Here is an 18,428-nt window from a genome sequence, read left to right as displayed (position 1 = left end):
TCTCATTATTTACAAGTGATATAATCAACTACCTGAAAAAAAGAAACCCAGTAAAATTAATAGTAAAAGCTACTTGAAATAATTATGTCATTCAGGAATATTGACAAATACATGATCAAATAAAAATAGTATTTTTATATGTCAGCAATAACCAACTAAAAAAATCAAATGATACACAATTTGCAATGCGAACAGGAGAACAATTTAAAATGAATAAATAATATGTACAATGATCTGGATAGTTGGCAAGAGGCATTGCAAGTAGACTGAAAATCAGCAGGGATATGGAAGACTTGTATAATACTATCAATTAACTTTTTGACTCATAGACCACTTCACCAAAAATAGCAGAACACCCATTCTTTTCAAATGCACATGAAAATTTTACTAAGAAAAACTATATTCTGGGAATCAAAAGAAGCTTCAAAAAAAAAAAGAAGCTTCAATAAATTAAAAATAGAGTCACACATGAAGTATGTTTACTGACCACAATAGAATTGCATTAGGAATTAATAACAGTAAGATCTTTAGAAAATTTGTTGAGTATTTGCAAACTAGAGTACACATTTCTAAATAAGTCATGTGTCAAAGAAGAAACCAAAAGGGAAATTAGAAATACATATTAATCTGAATGAAACTGGAAACCAAAAGGGAAATTAGAATACATATTAATCTGAATGAAAATGGAAACACAACTTATCAGAATGTATGGGATGCTGCTAAGACAGTACTTAAGAGAAAATTTATAGCTCTAAGTGCCTGTATTTCGAGACAGAAAGGTGTGGAATTATTGACCTCAATTTCTATCTTAAGAACCTAGAAAAAGAAGAGCAAAATGAAATGCAAAGTACGGAAGACAAGAAAGATCAAAGTTTGGAAATCAGTGAAATAGAAATCAGAAAACAATAGAGAAACCCAATGAAATAAACAGCAAATTATTTGCAGACCACACTAAAATTGATAAACCTCAAGCCCCTAAAAATTACTGCAATACATTTCATAACCTAGATGAAATGGACCTATTCGTTGAAAGAAACAAACTATCAAAACTTACTCAAGAAGACACAGATAACTGTGTCTACTGATATAGTAACCCTATATCTTACAAAGGAGTTGATGTTTTAGTTAAAAGCCTTCCCCCAAGGAAACTCAAGACCATATATGTCTTCACTTAAGCATTCATCAATATTTAAGGAAGAAATAATAGTGAAACACCTATACACAAAGATACTAAAGAGAACACTAAATCTTAGTATCTCTATAAGCATAGATGCAAATATTATCTTAAAATTTTAACAAAATCCTGCAATATATACAAAGGGCAATACATAATGATTTATCGGCATCTATCCCAGGAATGTAAGGTTGGTTAACATTTAAAAAATCAAGTAATATAATTCATCATATTTACAGACTAAAAAAGAGAATAGTCATATGATCATATAAATGACAAATGCAGAAAAAGCATGGATAAAACCCAACATCTATTCTTGGTAAAGCCTCAGTAAACTAGAAAGTGAAGGGAATTTCTTCAGACTGGTAAAGGCATCTGCAGGCTTTCTCCTGAGATCAGGAACAACGAAAGAATGCCAGTACTCACTGCTTCTGTTTGCCATTGTGGTGGAGTTTCTAGCCATTCTAATAAGTGAAAAAATAACTAAATGAAAGCAACCAGCTAAGAAAGGGAAAATTTCAAAAAGGACATGAAAAAAACTTTTAGGTGTGATGGCTATTTTCACTATCTTAATTGTGATGATAGTTTCATGTGTCAAAACCTATCACATAAGCCATTAAAAAACAATAAACTATAAAATAAATGAACCCATGGAGGAGCCACAGCACCCTGCCCACCCTGAGCATGGCACGTAGGCACCCAGCCCTGCACCTCCCAGAAGGAAGTGGAGGGGACATTGCTGTTCCCCAGAATCCCACTCTGTCCCCACCTTAGTTTTTTAAAAAAAGGTGGTGGGTGGGGGGAATTCCCCGGCAGTCCAGCGGTCAGGATTCTGCACTTTCACTGCTGAGGGCCTGGGTTTGATCCTTGGTTGGGGTATGCAATTTAAATATATTCTGTTTCTTGTATGTCAGTTAGATATCAATAAAACTGCTGAAAAACATTTAAGTATCACCTTATGCCTACTAGCCTGACAAAAAGTTAGAAAGCTGAATAATGCAAACTTTTGTTTTGGAACCAGGGACATAGTAAGTCTCATGCACTGCTCTTTTCTGGAGCAAAAACTGGTAGTTCTTCATTAAATAAAGTGCACATACTCCTCATAACAGAGCAACTCCTCTGCTAGGTATACATCCCAAATAAGTCGCCACAGATAACATAGGAGGATATGAACAAGAATACTGATTGCAGTGATGTATGTTGTGACAGAAAGTTGGATGTAACGCAGGGGACCCTCAGTGTGGCGTTACTTAGGAAACTGTGGCTGATGCACTGAATTGAATACCACATGACAACTGGACATATGTTAATATAGAATGAAGTGAAACAAAGTAAAACCAAAGCCACAGACAAGGTGAACTTAGCAATACAGTGTAGACTGAAACAAGTAAACAAAAAATTTTGCAAATTATTATACAGGACCATTTGTGTTAGTAAAAAATTTATTAAACTAAAAAAGGACCTGTTTTAGCATGACACATACCAACAGAAGGATACACAATCAACACATTAGATGGTTGCCTTTGGGGGTGGTTAGAGATCAGGGAAGTCGTAAATGGAGAGAAAAGTGCTCCCTGGTGGCGCAGTGGTTGAGAGTCCACCTGCCGATGCAGGGGACGTGGGTTCGTGCCCCGGTCCAGGAAGATCCCACATGCCACGGAGCAGCTGGGCCCGTGAGCCATGGCCGCTGAGCCTGTGCGTCTGGAGCCTGTGCTCCGCAACGGGAGAGGCCACAACAGTGAGAGGCCCGCGTACCGCAAAAAAAAAAAAAAAAAAAAAGATGAATAGATAAATGAAATTGAAAACACAAAAATGACGTAGGTCTTGAACAGATTAATAATTATAATATTCCATGAACTATATAATTAAGTCAATCCTTTATAGGTACATTAAAAAATAATAATTAAAACATAGACATGTATCCATTCTTTTTCAAATTCTTTTCCCATTTAGGTTGTTACATAATACTGAGCAGAGTTCCCTGTGCTATACAGTAGGTCCTTGCTGGTTATCCATTTTAAATATAGCCGTGTGTACATGTCAGTCCCAAACTAGATACCTGTATATGTGTAACTGAATTACTTTGCTGTACACCCGAAACTATCACAACATTGTTAATCAACTCTACTCCAATATGGAATTTTAAAAAAAACAAAATAAAATAGGAAGTTTGTCGGCAATTGCAAATTAAAATACTGACTAGGTATTTGATGATATTAAAGAATTATTTTTAATTTTTTAAGATATGACAATAGTACTGTGTACTTTTATTTAGAGGCTTTATTTTTCTGAGATACATGCTTAATTATTTATGGATGAAATAGTATGAGGCCTGAGATTTGCTTCAAAATAATATGGGAGGGGGGAATGGAGGATTTAGATGAAATAAGAGTGTTCATGGGTTGAAGCTGAGTGGTGATGGGTACCTGGGAGTTCATTATACTATTCTATTTGTATTTGTTTGAAAATCTTCCTTAATAAATAGGGCTTTTTAAAATAAAAAATAATAATTAAAACACAATAAATTATTGCCACTGCATGTTCAGGAACTACTGAGATATTACAGATTTGGTCATAGCCATTATAAATAAGTTGATTGTGGACTGGCCGTGTTTCACTGGTATCCCATGTCATTTTCTGGTTGCTTGAAAACCCCAGGATTGGCAGGGCAGGTGAGCTCACAGCTTGGAGCAGTAAGTAGAGTGTAGTCCCTAAGGGGACTTCCTCGAATAGCTCAGTCGACCCTCTGCTAGGGAAACATGCTAGGATCAGACAGGGTCTTCTACAGTTACCATTAATGAGATTAATGATCCATGCTGGAATTTTTCAAAATATTCCTACACCCAGTCCAATACACATTTCTTTTACTGAAGATCCAGATGCAGGAGAGGAAATCTTGATATTAAAACAAGAATCTTTTTTTGTTTCAAACAAGAATTGTCCCTAGAGAAGGGGATACAGATCAAGAAAGGTGGGGAATCCAGAAAAAAAAGGTCTTTCTGAAGTTTCCCTCCTACTGACTGCCAGGAGAGTAGGGAAATTAACAAGAGCCAGGTAAGACTTCTGACTCAGTTGAGTTGTGTCAAGCTTGCAAAAAGGCCCGAGGAAACAGGAGAAAGGGCTCTTTGTCTTTTCCCATTGGCTGGTTGAACTTGAGTTATGTGAGAACTCTAACAATTGGATGTAGATTTTTCTATTTACTGTGTCACAGCTACCATTGAATAGTCTTAGTGAAATCCCAAGGGACAAAACTGAGCTGTACAGGAACAGTAATGGTCGGCAGCATGGGGCTTTCACAACTTCTGGCAGAGTGTTCCTCTTTTCACCTCCTTCCCTACAACCTCCTTGAAAACGAGGATAAAGGACCAGCTTCTTTACAAAAGACTCTCTCCTTTGGGAATTTTGCTGAATGTAAAATCTTGTGTATTGTCAGTGATATCTACAAAAACAAAGAATGTGGAATAGATGCCAAAGGCTTTAGAAGTAGAAGGAGGATGGTAGTGGGGGAGGGTGATAGTGGAGTTAAGAAACAATGTCTGTCTTTGCTGAGTTTCCCTGAAAATTTAGCTAAAATATAATGTGGAGTATGGGAAAATTATAAAAAGGAATATAAGCCAGAGTGTTGGGCTTGTCTCACTCAAGTTGTTAAATGGTTAGTAAATATGCTGTGAAATGCATGCACTAAATCTGTTTCCTTGCAAGCAACAGTACCCTAAAGACTTCAAAATGTATGAAAGTTTTGAGAGCTGATTTGTGTAAAATTATCATTGAGAGAGATCAGAGAGCACAGAGTACTTAGGTGTGAACAAGACTTAGTAACACAAAATTCCTGTTGTAAAAATTAAGCAAATTCCTTTATAAATATTCACTTAAAACATATAACTCAAATAAAGTGGGATATTTGATAAGGACATTTGAGAAATCTAAATACCTTAAACTGTGCCATTTCCAAGTTGCTATTATACTATAGTAAAATGGTTTTAGAACAAGTCAGTTATATTATTATATATATTAGGTTGTTATAGGTCACTTATTTTTGTGTTCAGGCAAATATTTGTTTTAGATGCACCCAATCTTGCTTGATTAAAACTAACAGATGTAAGTGACTGGATTTGAGACTAACAGGAATACCTAAATGACAATCTGAAATCTGCAGAGAATAGTGAATTTCTATGAATTTTTATCCAAAATTCAAGTTATGGGGAATGATATTTTGATTCACCTTGATTTGAGGCTACAGATTCTGAGCTGAGGTGGCAAACTAGACAAATTTCTCCTCCCTTCTTGGGCAGTTTTACTTGGATGTATGTATTTTAATGTAATTTCCTTTCTGGGCATAAATACAAAACATTGAATTTATAACACATATTTTAACCCATTTTCAGATTTAAGAGGGAAGCATGAGAAGGTTAAGAATTCTCTTTTCCCTTAAGTGTCTTTGATATCCTATTGGTACTCCTACTACTTTCGTTCATTCCCTTTCTTTTTGGACATTAAGATTACATTGCCTCCTCTAAACCTTGACATAGAGGTTATTTCTGTTTTCTGAATAACATGTTACAGTCCACACTCTACAAACATTACTTTTCCCTCTTTCACATGAACTGACAAAGATGGACTTTACATATCTATATATGTATAAAACTATTATTTCAGCAACAATAATTTAAAACATTTGATTGTTCAAATGTGAATAAAAAGTTATTTGAAAAAACAATTCTCCTTTATGCCAAAAAGACAGTGATGCTTAATTTGTAGTTTTGGTCATATATTTTTAGGAATTTTTATTATGGGTCTTAAGAAAATAAATTGAATTGCTAATCATCAAGCTTTAGCCTAGATCTTCAGTTAATAGATGAATATTTTAACTTTTCAATAGGACTAGGATACAAGTACTTGAGGATCTTAAACACACCTATGGGAAGAAAAATGTTTTTTTATATTTCTTTGGAATCATTTAAGGCATGTTGCCCCAGGAATAGAAGAGTAAACTCATCCATTTGACAGATCTTTATATAAACACATTAATTATTTTGGCTAGGTGACTTTCTGTGCCACCATCTAAGGATATCAACATAATTTAGGTTAGATCTGAAACTAGTTCACTACATTTTCTTCCTCTGTTTCTATTTGATGGGTTTTTCATACTTTAAATATCCATGAAATTTCTCTGTGGATTATGAGTATGATTACATCTAACCACCTCTGTTTAGTGATTCTGATAAGATTATTTCTTGTGTCTGCATATAATAGTAGACCCAGTGTATCATGAGCAATGTTTTGAAGTTTCAGTTTAAAGTATACTCTAATTACCTTGTAATTATTTTACATGACATTAAGGCAATTAATATTTTTTAAAAGCATATAAAACTATCAATTGCTATGTAAGAGTTTTTTTTTAAATAATGCCTCTAGCTGGTATTACACTGTGTACATATGTATACATATGTACATACATACATATGTAAATATAGGTAGATAGATAGATATAGATGCACAGTCTTTATTCCTTTTCTTCTAAGGAAATTGGGCTTTTTATTGTTATTGTTTTATTCCCTGCTATATTCCCACATTATAAACAATTCCTAGCATTCAATAATATGTTGTATTAATGGATACTGAATCAATTATTGAACTAACCATGGCTATCTGCTAGCATTCTTCAGCTATAGTTAGGGGAATAGGAAAATCAAGTTTGATGGTAGCAAAACAGGAGGTACTAGCTTAGTTTCCCCAAACTAACGTGGCTGAAATATCCATGCTGAACTGAAGAGGAGTAGGAGGAGGAATAGGAGGAACAGAACAAATAAGCAGTGGGGGAGAGCTTTTCTATAAGAGGAATAATAGACCCTTAAGGTGTCTGTCTCTGTTTCAGACTTACCCACTTCCCTCTTCCAAGGAAAACTTGATATCATAGTCACCAAATATGTTCATATGTGAGCTCTGCCTGACCCATGCTATATAACTTTGGGCACATTTCTTAACTTCTATAAGCCTTACTTTTCTCGGTTGCAAAATAAGGATAATGATAGGTCCTACCCCCTAAACGCTACCATGAGGATTAAATAAGAGAGAAAAGCACTTAGCACAGTGGTTGTCATGGGGAGAGTGCTCAAAAAAAGACTGTAGATAGATCGATAGGTTTACTTGGCAGCATAAAATACTTGATAGATCAGTAAATCATGCAAATCAGAAAACATGTGGGAGATTAAAATAGGGGTAATAGAATTTCTAAAAGACAGGAAGAACTTGATGACAGTGTAATACAGATTCAGGAAGCATTTAGTGAGCAATCGTGCATATCATTAGCACCATAGTGGAGCCTGGCCTACCCATTTAGAGTTAAAGGAAAATATTACATCTCTCAAGAAAGTAGGCCATCACCTGGGCAGTGATTTTGGCCCAGAGTGAATTGAAACGAACCAAGTGGAGACTAGAGTTATATATTTATGTTTTAAATTTATGAATATGAATGTGCCAGACTTGATTCTAAGCAGTTTACAACTAAGAATCCATTTCATTTTTATATAACCCTGTAAGGTTAGCATTATTATTAGTATCCCTAGATTACAAATGAGAAAGCCTGGGTAGAGGGGATTAAGTGACTTGTTCAGAGCCACACAGCTAGTGACAGGAGGAACTGGGGTCTGAAATCTGGCTATTTAGCTGTAGAGTCCAGAATCTCTGTCACCCTGCTGTTCTGCTTCTTTTGTTGAGTTCCAAATACCACAACTGGATTTCTAGACCAGCAACAATTGCACTAGGTAACAAATTACATTGTGTTGGCTCAAAATTTATTTTGCCTCTCTTCATAGCTGAGTTTAGAGGTAGTGGACAGAGGCTACTGCAAGTTAAAGGCCAGGTGTCTCAGATGTGTAGAGAGTATGTTTCAAGAATCTGTAAACACTGCAGGACCAGAGAAATATATGTCAGGCCATTGAGAAATATTATTTCATTGCATAAGTAATTCTATATTGTAGTTTTTAAAATAACTGTACATAATATGTGTACTTTCCACATTAGCAAGTATTGAGTTTTTTTTTTTAAACTGAGAATATTTTCTATAACAAATAATTTTATTAACAGGCACAGTTTATGAACTTATCGCCTTTCATAAGCTGCGGACATTTGCATGAAAGCCATATATTTAATTCCAAAACAGAATTAAATGTATTAAAATTTATAAATAAGGTCAGCTATATAGCATCAGCATGAAATTGATGCCTACTGTCATTCATTTAAAACTATTCTGTTTTCTCTGCATTCATGCTTGTATAATAAGCCATAATAGAAGTCAGTTTTCAAAACCCCCAAATGCTCACATTCCCATGAGTTCCATGGTTAACTAGAAGTAGAAAATGCCATCTTTGGTGGCCCATTATATTTCCCTCTACCTGATAGGGACAGAGTAAAGGGACAAAGTAGGTGATTAAATAGTTAATCCCACTAGGGGATTGTAAGTAAAGAAAAAAGTATGGGAGACCCCTGTAAGTTAATGATCACTCAAGAAAGCAGGTTGGCTTAACCACAAAACCAAGCAGGCCTGCTTAGCAGCAAAACCATGCCATAGAAGCAGGAGATGTGCCCCAAAACAATAAAACAATGGTGGCATAAGACCCACATCCTGCCCAGTAAGCTCAGTAAGTTAATGACCCCTAGGACATGTTCTCTGTACACATAAAAACCAATAATTTATGGAAAGGTGACATTTCAAAGTGAAAGATCCTCACTGTACTGAGACCTAAAATAATTTTTCCACAGTGCCATGACAGTCCTAGCTTGACCATGCAGGGGAAAGAAAACTCCCCTGCCCAACCTGGAGGAGGAGCTGATGATGGAAGCGTGACGTCTACTCAAGAATGAGGAAGAAGGTGGTCTTCTCCCCCTCCCCACTTTTCCTTTGATTATAAATCTGTAGCCCGCTAAGTTCTCAGCCTGGCACCTTCTCTCCTGCCCACTTGTAAGCCTCACAAGCACCCTACTCTAATAAATCACTTCTTATCTATCACCTTTCCTCTCACTGAATTCTTTCTGCATTGAGACATAAAGGACCCGAGCTCCTCAGAGCCCCCCGAAACGACATCTGTCAGTTTTATGCCCAGACTCTTGGAAATGTCTAAGATGAAGATTTCTGAAAACTCCCTGACCCTTAAGAATGTAGCAATAAAAGTTTGATAGTGTTTGCCATAAGTAAACTGAAAGCTACTAAATGATACAGGGAAGCTGAAAATCTGTACCTAAGTCTGAGTTTAGGAATGCCTTTTGTTCCACTTAAGTTACTGTAACCCCTGTGTAGCTTCAGTTTGTCTCCTCCACTCCTTGCATTTTAAACTCTTGTCCTTTCACACTCTCCAGGGACTTGATTATCTGAGTCAACTTCAGATCAAGTGAAATAAGAGAAAACTTTGCTTCTCTGGTCCACTCTAAAAGTTATATCCTGTCCCTGTAAATTAATGGGAAAAAGAAAAAAACCCCACCAAAACACAAAAACAAGTAATAGTGGATGTTTTATTGCATGAAATCATTTCCTTTGTAATGCAATATCATTTCTTTTTCACTTCCCCATTTTGTGGACAAAGAATCACTTCCACTTTTGTGCTAGGCTTAATTAACTAGTTATTTATTCCCCATTCATTTGCCTTTGAATTTTAGACTCATGTGAATGAAAATATAACCTGGATTAAAGCAGTTTCCTAAATCAGACATTTTATTTAGGACAAAACCAGAGGGCATTAATTTATCAGATCCATGGCTTTGTCATGAATAAAAACTCTAATTTTATTATATCTGTTAAAAAGTAGCATTGTAATTAAAAAGATATTGCATTTTTCTCTCTCCTGATGTTCTTGGTCCATGAACCGGGAAAGACTGAGTAAATGTGTTCCCAATCCAAGAGGAGGTCACTCCAACTTCAATATATAGTTCTCAGTTATTCTGAATCGAATGCATTCAATTTCCACTTATGTTTAGAAATGAGGTATTTATTTTTAAGCATGCATTTAAAATACAGTCACAAAGATCTTGAATTCAACCTTTTAAGTCATGTGAATTTTTACCCCCACTCTTTTCTCTATAGCAAACGTGATGCTTTTCTAGGAATCATTGTCTAAGAGCTGATTCTACTGCTTTCAAACCCTACATCCTAAACAAAGATTTCAATGTGGCTCCTTTTCCAATCTGTAGAATATGAATATAGTTTTTTATTCCATCTAACATAATTCTTTTTTTTAAAGTAAAATTCTATGGAACACATACAGAAAAATACACAAATCACAAATGGTCAGCTCAATGGGTTTTCTCAAAATGAATGTACCCTGGAACCACAAGCTTGATAAGAAATAGATAGTTACTGTACCCAGATGCTCCTTTCTTGCATCCTTCCAGTCAACCCTCTTCCCTAAGAACCCAACATCCTGAATTCTATCACCATTGTTTAGATTTACCAGTTTTACATCATTTATCTGTCTGGCTGTTTTTAGTTAAACTTATTTTTGTGAGATTCACCTATGTCACTCGTTGATTGTGAAAAAGTCCACTCATTTATTCTTATTAATGTACATAATTCCATTCCCTTAGTATAACAATGTTACTTAAATCACTCTGCTTGACATTGTTAATTTTTAAAAATTTTCATCATTCTGGTGGGTGTGTTATACTGTCTCATGTGACCACTGAGTTGCTTTGGAAATTTTATATAACTTCACTAAAGCAAAGCCTAGTTGCTTTAACTTGGATATGATTCCAGCAGGCTTCATATGTCAAATATTTATTGTGCTCTTAAAATTAGATAAATATCACTCCTAATACACCCATTAATTGGACCAGGAAGAAAATGAGAATATTCTTTCTGCTGAAACTGAAATCTTTGAATTTTCCTTTTGTCTTGTTAGCATTTTCAGACTAAGAAAAACTCAGATGTATCTGCTCTGTAATATTTAATTCAGACTTTAATGTAAAATATGGCTAAGATGTCTACATCATATTTTCTTTTTTTTTTATTGAAGTAAAATTGCTTAACAATGTTGTGTTACTTTCTGCTGTACAATGAAGTTAATCAGCTATATGTATAGCTATAACCCCTCCTTCTTGGGCCTCCCTCTCACCCCCCTATCCCACCCATCTAGGTCGTCACAGAGTACTGAGCTGAGTTCCCTGTGCTATACAGCAGGTTCCCACTAGCTATCTAGTTTACACATGGTAGTGTATTTATGTCAAACCTAATTTCCCAATTAGTCCCACCCTTCCCTTCCTGCCCTGTGTCCTCATGTCCATTCTCTACGTCTATGTCTCTATTCCTGCCCTACAAATATGTTCATCTGTAACATTTTTCTAGATTCCGCATATATGCTTTAATATATGGTATTTGTTTTTCACTTTCTGGCTTACTTCACTCTGTATGACAGTCTCTAGGGCCATCCATGTCTCTACAAATGACCAAATTTCGTTCCTTTTTTATGGCTGAGTAATATTCCATTGTATATATATACCACATCTTCTTTATCCATTCATCTGTCATTGGACATTTAGGTTATTTCCATGTCCTGGCTATTACAATGAACGCTGGGGTACATGTGTCCTTTTGACTTATGGTTTTCTCAGAATATATGCCCAGTAGTGGGATTGCTGGGTCATATGGTAGTTCTATTTTTAGCTTGCTAAGGAACCTCCATACTGTTTTCCATAGTGGTTGTATCAATTTACATTCCCACCAGTAGTACAAGAGGGTTCCCTTTTCTCCACACCCTCTCCACCGTTTATTATTTGTAGATTTTTTTGATGATGACCATTCTGACCAGTGTGAGGTGATACCTCAGAGTTTTGATTTGCATTTCTCTAATATTTAGTGATGTTGAACATCTTTTCATGTGCCTCTTGGCCATCTTTATGTCTTCTTTGGTGAAATGTCTATTTAGGGCTTCTGCCTATTTTTTAATTGGGTTGTTTGGGGTTTTTTGATATTAAGCTCCATGAGCTGTTTGTATATTTTGGAGATTAATCCTTTGTCAGTTGCTTCACTTGCAAATATTTTCTCCCATTCTGAGGGTTGTCTTTTCATCTTATTTATGGTTTCCTTTGCTGTGCAAAAGCTGTTAAGTTTAATTAGATCCCATTTGTTTATTTTTGTTTTATTTTCATTGCTCTAGGAGGTGGGTCGAAAAAGATCTTGCTGTGATTTATGTCAAAGAGTGTTTTTCCTACATTTTCCTCTAAGAGTTTTATAGTGTCTGGTCTTACATTTAGGTCTTTAATCCATTTTGAGTTTATTTTTGTATATGGTGTTAGGACGTGTTCTAATTTCATTCTTTTACATGTAGCTGTCCAGTTTTCCCAGCATCACTTATTGAAGAGGCTGTCTTTTCTCCATTTTATGTTCTTGCCTCCTTTGTCATAAATTAGATGACCATATGTGTGTGGGTTGACCTTTGGGCTTTCTATCCTGTACCATTGATCTCTATTTCTGTTTTTGTGCCAGTACCATACTGCCTTGATTACTGTAGCTTTGTAGTATAGTTTGAAGTCAGGGAGCCTGATTCCTCCAGCTCCATTTTTCTTTCTCAAGATTGCTTTGGCTATTCAAGGTCTTTTGTGTTTCCATACAAATTGTAAAATTTTTTGTTCTAATTCTGTGAGGAATGCCATTGGTAGTTGGATAGGGATTGCATTGAATCTGTGGATTGCTTTGGGTGGTATAGTTATTTTCACAATATTGATTCTTCCAATCCAAGAACATGGTTTAATTCTCCATCTATTTATGTCATCTTTGATTTCTTTCATTAGCGTTTTATAGTTTTCTGAGTAAAAGTCTTGCCTCCTTAGGTAGGTTTATTCCTAGGTATTTTATTCTTTATGTTGCTATGGTAAATGGGATTGTTTCCTTAATTTCTCTTTCTGACTTTTTGTTGTTAGTATATAGGAATGCCAGAGATTTCTGTGCATTAATTTTGTATACTGCAGCCTTACTAAATTAATTGATTAGTTCTAGTAGTTTTCTGGTGGCATCTTTAGGATTTTCTATGTATAGTATCATGTCATCTGCAAACAATGACTGTTTTACTTCTTTTCCAATTTGTATTCCTTTTATTTCCTTTTCTTCTCTGATTGCCATAGCTAGGACTTCCAAAACTATGTTGAATAAGAGTGGCGAGAGTGGACATCCTTGTATTGTTCCTGATCATAGTGGAAATGCTTTCAGTTCTTCACCATTGAGTATGATGTTTGCTGTGGGTTTGTCATATATGGCCTTTATTATGTTGAGGTAGGTTCCCTCTATGCCCACTTTCTGGAGAGTTTTTATCATAAATGGGTGTTGAATTTTGTCTAAAGCTTTTTCTGCATCTATTGAGATGATCATAAGGTTTTGTTTTTTTGTTTTTTTGTTTTGTGGTATGTGGGCCTCTCACTGTTGTGGCCTCTCCCATTGCGGAGCACAGGCTCTGGATGCACAGGCTTAGCGGCCGTGGCTCATGGGCCCAGCCGCTCTGTGGCATGTGGGATCTTCCCGGACCGGGGCACAAACCCATGTCCCCTGCATCAGCAGGCAGACTCTCAACCACTCCGCCACCAGGGAAGCCCCGATCATATGGTTTTTATTCCTTAATTTGTTAATATGGTGCATCACATTGATTGACTTGTGTATATTGAAGAATCCTTGTATTCCTGGAATAAATCCCACTTGATCATGGTGTATGACCCTTTTAAGGTGTTGTTGGAGTCTGTTTGCTAGTATTTTGTTCAGGATTTTTGCATCTATGTTCATCAGCGATATTGGTCTATAATTTTCTTTTTTTGTGATATCTTTTTCTGGTTTTGGTATCAGGGTGATGGTGGCTTCATAGAATGAATTTGGCAGTGTTCCTCCCTCTGCAACTTTTTGGAAGAGTTTGAGAAGGATCAATTTTAGCTCTTTTCTAAATGTTGGATAGAATCTGCCTGTGAAGCCCTCTGGTCCTGGACTTTTGTTTGTTGGAAGATTTTTAATTACAGCTTCAATTTCATTACTTGTGATAGGTCTTTTATATTTTCTAAATCTTCTTGGTTCAGTCTTGGAAAATTGTACCTTTCCAAGAATTTGTCCATTTCTTCATGGTTGTCCATTTTATTGGCATAAGTTGTTTGTAGTAGTCTCATAATCCTATGTATTTCTGCGATGTCAGTTGTGATTTCTCTCTTTTCATTTCTGATTATATTGATTTGCATCTTCTCCCTTTTTTTCTTGATGAATCTGACGAAAGCGTTATCAATTTTATTTCCTAAAGAATCAACTTTTAGTTTTATTGATTTTGCTATTGTTTTCTTCATTTCTGTTTCACTTATTTCTGCTCTGATCTTTATGATTCCTTTCCTTCTACTGACTTTGGGTTTTCTTTGTTCTTCTTTCTCTAGTTGCTTTAGGTGTAAGGTTAGATTGTGATTTTTCCTGTTTCTTGAGGTGAGTTTGGATTGCTATTAACTTCCCTCCTAGAACTACTTTTTCTGTGTCCCATAGCTTTTGGGACGTGTTTTCATTATCATTTGTTTCCATGTATTTTTTAATTTCTTCTATGATTTCTTCAGTTATCTCTTGGTTATTTAGTAGTGCACTGTTTAGTCTCCGTGTATTTGTGTTTTATACAGTTTTTTTCCTGTAATTGTTTTCCACTCTCATAGAATTGTTGTCAGAAAAGATGCCTGATACAATTTCAGTTTTCTTAAATTTTCTGAGGCTTGATTTGTGACCCAAGATGTGATCTATCCTGGAGAATGTTCTGTGTGCACTTGAGAAGAAAGTGTATTCTGCCACTTCCAGGTGGAATGTCCTATAAGTATCAATTAAATCTATCTGGTCTATTGTGTCCTTTAAAGCTTGTGTTTCCTTATTTATTTTCATTTTGGATGATCTGTCCATTGGTGTAAGTAGGGTGTTAAAGTTCCCAACTATTATTGTGTTACTGTTGAGTTCCCCTTTTATGGCTGTTAGCATTTGCCTTATGTATTGAGGTGCTCCTATATTGGGTGCATAAATATTTATAATTGTTATATATTCTTCTTAGACTGATCCCTTGATCATTACATACTGTCCTGCCTTATCTCTTGTAATAGTCTTTATTTTAAAGTCTATTTTGTCTGATATGAGTATTGCTACTCCAGCTTTCTTTTGATTTCCATTTGCATGGAATACCTTTTTCCATCTGTTCACTTTCAGTCTGCATGTGTTCCTGGGTCTGAAGTGGGTCTCTTGCAGACAGCAGATATATGGGTCTTGTTTCTGTATCCATTTGGCCAGTCTGTGTCTTTTAGTTGGAGCATTTAATCCATTTACATTCAAGTTTATTATCAATATGTATGTTCCTATTACCATTTTCTTAATTGTTTTGGGTTTGTTTTTGTGGATCGTTTTCTTCTCTTGTGTTTCCTGCCTAAAGAAGTTCCTTTAGTGTTTGTTGTAAAGCTGGTTTGGTGGTGCTGAATTCTCTTAGCTTTTGCTGTCTGAAAAGCTTTTGATTTCTTTGTCAAATCTGAATGAGATCCTTGCTGGGTAGAGTAATCTTGGTTGTAGCTTTTTCTCTTTCATCACTTTAAGTATATCTTGCCACTCCCTTCTGGCCTGCAGAGTTTCTGCTGAAAAATCAGCCAATAACCTTGTGGGGATTCCTTTGTATATTATTTTTTGCTTTTCCCTTGCTGCTTTTAATATTTTTTCTTTGAATTTAATTTTTGTTAGTTTGATTAATGTGTGTCTTGGTGTGTTTCTCCTAGGGTTTATACTGTATGGGACTCTCTGTGCTTCCTGGACTAGGGTGATTATTTCCTTTCCCATGTTAGGTAAGTTTCCCTCTATAATCTCTTCAAATATTTTCTCAGACCCTTTCTTTTTCTCTTCTTCTTCTGGGACCCCTATAATTTGAATGTTGGTGCGTTTAGTGTTGTCCCAGAGGTCTCTGAGGTTGCCTTTAATTCTTTTCATTCTTTTTCCTTTATTCTGCTCCTTGGCAGTTATTTCTACCATTCTGTCTTCCAGCTTACTTATTTCTTCTTCTGCCTCAGTTATTCTGTTATTGATTCCTTCTAGTGTATTTTTTAGTTCAGTTATTGTGTTATTCATCTCTGTTTGTTTGTTCTTTAGTTCTTCTAGATCTTTGTTAAACATTTCTCGTATTTTCTCAATCCATGCCTCCATTCTATTTCTGAGATTCTGGATCATCTTTACTATCATTACTGTGAATTCTTTTTCAGGTAGACCACCTAATTCCTCTTTTATTTCGTCTTGTAGGTTTTTACCTTGCTCCTTCATCTATGACATTTTTTCGTCATCATTTTTTTTTTTGATGGGTGAGATTGTGTTCCTGTCTTACTGGTTTTTTGGCCTGAAGCTTCCAGCACAGGAGTTTGTAAGCTGTTGAGTAGGCTGTTGGGTCTTGGTGCCAAGATGAGGACCTGCAGGAGGCCTCACTCTGATGAATATTCCCTGGGGTCTGAGGTCCTCTGTTAGTCCAATGGTTCAGACTTGGAGCTCCCACCCCAGGAGTTCTGGCCTGACCCCTGGCTCGTGAACCAAGATCCCATAAGCCACGTGGGTAGCAAGAAAAAAAAAGGAAAAAGAGAAGAAATAAAAAAGGGGCAGTGCAATAACAAAGAGTATAAAATAAAATTAGAAAACTAAGAGATATGTTAGAAAGAATTAAAAAAATAAAAATATAGATGAAAAAACAACCAGGAGGTAGAACAGAACCACAATAGTGAAACAGAAGAGGAAAAAAAAAAATGCTGAAAAAGGCCTTGGCTGTGGGGGTCAGGGCTTAGGCTGGGCCGGGGTTTAGATGGTGGGCAAGGCCTATGCTTAGGACCCACGGGTCTGGAAAAGGCCCTGGGGGGTTGGGTTGGGTGGTGGGGCTTAGGCTCAACAGGAGCAAAAAGGGGCCCAGGCATGCCTTTGGCCTTGGAAGGCGGGAGACCTGGCCTGGGAGCCCAGCAGGCTTCCCAGGGCTGAGTGTTAAGGGGAAACTCCCACCATGCCTCCCCTGATCCTCTGATCCTGGAGAGCCCCTCCCTGTCTGCCTCTCCTATTCTCCCCCCACCTCCCTCCTATGCCCCTAGGACCATCATGGCCCAGAGGGGACTTCGGAGGGTGGAGGACCAGGCCCGGGAGCCCCACAGCCTTCCCGGGCCTGATTTGGCAGGGAAAACTCTCAGCATGCTCCCCCCTGTACCTCTGAGCCCCTGAGGGTCCCTCCAGTTGTGGGAAACCATCCCCCCTCCAAGACACCCCTCAGGGGCGCCAGTCCTGTCCAGCCTCCACTTCTCCTCTCCCTCATGCCCCCCACATCCTACTCGGTCGCTTGGGTGTTCCTCCCATCTCCTTGGGCATCGAGGTCCCACACCATCATCCAGCAGGCGCCCTAGCTGTGGGGATACGTGAACTCTGCGTCCTCCCCCGCCACCATCTTGACTCTGCCCCTCCATATTTTCTTATCTTTATAATTTTTCACTTATATTAGCTTGTTTCTCAGATCTAGAGATTCTTTTTCCTCCAACATTTTGAGCCAGTTTTCCTCAAGTGTCTTTACCTACAACCTAAATATTTTAAATAAATAATCCCAATGATCAAGTGCTAATGGCTCACCATAATATTTATATATGTTTTTGTGTGTTTGTGTATATATGTGCCCTATTGGATCAATTGTATAATAGTTTCCAAATCTTTATATTAATATTTCATTCATAAACATTATTTTCAGTTTTTGAGCATCTCAAGTAATTTTGCTAATTCATCTGATGTTTTCACCAACTTAATTTTACATTCTAATACACAATGAACAAATGCAAAATAATATAAAAGATACTTTAAAAGGCAGATTGAGGCTCTATTTTATATATTTGGACTTTAAAGTATTGGGTGGGCCAAAAGGTTCGTTCGTTTTCTTCCATAAGATGGCTCTAGTAGCACTTAGTTGTCTTTAACTTCATTCGAGACAGTTTTGTTAGATTGTATGTGATAGCTGTCATATCAGCGTGCATTTAAAAGAAAGACATCAAAATTGGTGAATTTGGGGGTAGCCATTTTAATATTGAAGACGGAAGAAAAATAACATTTTTTGGCATATTATGCTTTATTATCTCAAGAAAGGTAACAACGCACCTGAAATGCAAAAAAAGATTTGTGCAGTGTATGGAGAAGATGCTGTGACTGATCGAATGTGTCAAAAGTAGTTTGTGAAGTTTTGTGCTGGAGTTTTCTCGCTGGACAATACTCCATGGTTGGGTAGACCAGTTGAAG

The 18,428-nt window shown here is 36.6% G+C and overlaps 1 pseudogene; it reads right to left on the bottom strand.

The window, feature by feature from the left end:
- Window positions 1–17,614, bottom strand: part of LOC111187971 (glucosaminyl-phosphatidylinositol-acyltransferase PIGW-like) — a 102,076-nt pseudogene extending 84,462 nt beyond the window's left edge.
- Between the last annotated feature and the right edge of the window lie 814 nt (window positions 17,615–18,428).

Source organism: Delphinapterus leucas, chromosome 3 (genome assembly GCF_059928025.1).
Source record: "Delphinapterus leucas isolate spDelLeu-1000000601 "Yukka" chromosome 3, BTC_Dleu_Yukka2, whole genome shotgun sequence".
Lineage (NCBI taxonomy): Eukaryota > Metazoa > Chordata > Mammalia > Artiodactyla > Monodontidae > Delphinapterus > Delphinapterus leucas.
This window is presented reverse-complemented; position numbering and strand designations above follow the sequence as displayed.